The following is a 2,867-nucleotide window of genomic DNA, read 5'->3' as shown; positions in this document are numbered from 1 at the left end:
ACGGAAAAATACTATGGCTCTGTTTCAAAAATGAAATCATTGTGTAAAACTTACATAAATAAAAAAAGTATACATATTAGGTATCGCCGTGTCCGTATCGACCGGCTCTATAAAAATATCACATGAGTTAACCCCTCAGGTGACCACCGTAAAATAAAAATGGTTTAAAAAAAAAAGCCATTTTTTGTCATCTTAAGTCACAAAAAGTGCAATAGCAAGCGATCAAAAAGTCATATGCACCCCAAAATAGTGCCAATAAAACAGCCATCTCATCCCGCAAAAAATGAGACCCTACTTAAGATAATCGCCCAAAAACTGAAAAAAATATGGCTCTTAGGCTATGGAGACAAACTTTAGTTTTAAAAATGAAATCATTGTGTAAAACTTACATAAATTAAAAAAAATTGTATATATATTAGGTATCGCCGCGTCCGTGACAACCTGCTCTATAAAATTACCACATGATCTAACCTTTTAGATGAATGTTGTAAATAACAAAAAAAAAGTGCCAAAAAAGCTATTTCTTGTTACCTTGCTGCACAAAAAGTGTAAATATAGAGCAACCAAAAATCATATGTACCCCAAACTAGTACCAACAAAACTGCCACCTTATCCCGTAGTTTCTACTGTAGGGGTGCATCAGGGGGGCTTCAAATGGGACATGGTGTAAAAAAAAAAAAAAAACAGTCCAGCAAAATCTGCCTTCTAAAAACCGTATGGCATTCCTTTCCTTCTGTGCCCTGCGCCTGTACAGCGGTTTACAACCACATATGAGGTGTTTCTGTGAACTACAGAATCAGGGCCATAAATAGTTTTGTTTGGCTTTTTGTTTTGCTTTGTTACTTGAAATAAAATATTAAAATGGAAAATCTGCCAAAAGTGAAATTTTGAAATTGTATCTCTATTTTCCATTAAATCTTGTGCAACACCTAAAGGGTTAACAAAGTTTGTAAAATCAGTTTTGAATACCTTGAGGGGTGTAGTTTCTTAGATGGGGTCACTTTTAGGGAGTTTCTACTCTAGGGGTGCATCAGGGGGCTTCAAATGGGACATGGTGTAAAAAAAAACTGTCCATAAAAATCAGCCTTCCAAAAACCAAACGGCGCACCTTTCACTCTACGCCCCGCTGTGTGGCCGTACAGTAGTGTACGGCCACATATGGGGTGTTTCTGTAAACGGCAGAGTCAGAGCAATAAAGATACAGTCTTGTTTGGCTGTTAACCCTTGCTTTGTTAGTGGAAAAAATGGGTTAAAATGGAAAATTAGGCAAAAAAATGAAATTCTCAAATTTCCTCCCCATTTGCCAATAACTCTTGTGCAACACCTAAAGGGTTAACGAAGTTTGTAAAATCAGTTTTGAATACCTTGAGGGGTGTAGTTTATAGAATGGGGTCATTTTTGGGTGGTTTCTATTATGTAAGCCTCGCAAAGTGACTTCAGAGCTGTAGTGGTCCCTAAAAATTGGGTTTTTGTAAATTTCTGAAAAATTTCAATATTTGCTTCTAAAGTTCTAAACCCTGTAACATCCCCAAAAAATAAAATATCATTCCCAAAATAATTCAAACATGAAGTAGACATATGGGGAATGTAAAGGCATCACAATTTTTGGGGGTATTACAGAAATAGAGAAACTGAAACTTTGAAATTTGCAAATTTTTCTAACTTTTTGGTAAATTAGTTTTTTTTTTATGCAAAAAATAAAATAAAATAAATTTGACTTCATTTTACCAGTGTCATGAAGTACAATATGTGACGAAAAAACAATCTCAGAATGGCCTGGATAAGTCAAAGCGTTTTAAAGTTATGAGCTCTTAAAGTGACACTGGTCAGATTTGCAAAAAATGGCCAAGTCCTTAAGGTGAAATAGGGCTGAGTCCTTAAGGGGTTAAATATGGCACTGGAGCAGAGCAAGCACCAAAGCCGGGTGCCTGCTGTTTCATACTGCAGACAATGTCCGCGATCGACCTTACTGCTAACAGTGGACATTTAACCCCTCAGATGAGAGGGCTAAAACCAGAAGCACTCATTTCCAGGTAAGGAATGCCTTCCGGGGCGGAGATCAGGGAAGACATTAATTCATACTGATGAGCGTGAGCCTGTAATAGGCCTCCAGGTGGCAGCACTAAATGGTAACAGCGATTTCTGTATAGAATAATGGAGCAAATACAATTATTCTATACAAATTGCTGTCTGATTGTAAGTTGGGGTCTAATTGGGGACCTAAGAAAAAGTAAAATGTTTTGAAAAATATAAAAATTTAAATAATCCTCCCTCTCAAAAAAGATATATCATGGGCATTGCCATGTGTGAAAACTACTATTAAGACGTACTATTAAAATATTAAAAAAAAAATCCCATATTGTGAATGTGGTGAAAAAGTTATAGGGGTCAGAATACAGCAGACAAGAAAGAATACATTTTCAAAAGGGTTTATTTTTTAGAATTAAAAACATAAGAAAAACTATACCTGGAAAATGAAAAGCACAAGTCACTTTTACCGCATAGTGAACGCCGTAAAAACAAAACCCATAAAATTGTGGCAAGAGTTTTTTTCTAATCCCATCTCCATTTGAATTTTCCAGCTTCCCTCTACATTGTATGTCATATTAAATGGTGGCATTAGAAAGTACAACTTGTCCCGCAAAAAACAAGCCCTCATGTGAGCGGAAAAATAAAAAAAGAAGTTATGGCTTCGGGAAGACTGAGTAAATAAACGAAAAATGCAAAAACAGAAAATCGCAGCGTCAGGATAGGGGTTAAAGCTCTCCATAGGTGTTCCCGTTTTCTGTCCCAGGCTGGAGCTGGTTTCTCAGGATGCTGTCATGGGCACCCCCCTCCCCTCCCTTTAAATTGCATATTTGGATTAA

Source organism: Bufo gargarizans, chromosome 2 (genome assembly GCF_014858855.1).
Source record: "Bufo gargarizans isolate SCDJY-AF-19 chromosome 2, ASM1485885v1, whole genome shotgun sequence".
NCBI lineage: Eukaryota > Metazoa > Chordata > Amphibia > Anura > Bufonidae > Bufo > Bufo gargarizans.
Note: the sequence above shows the minus strand (reverse complement) of the source record.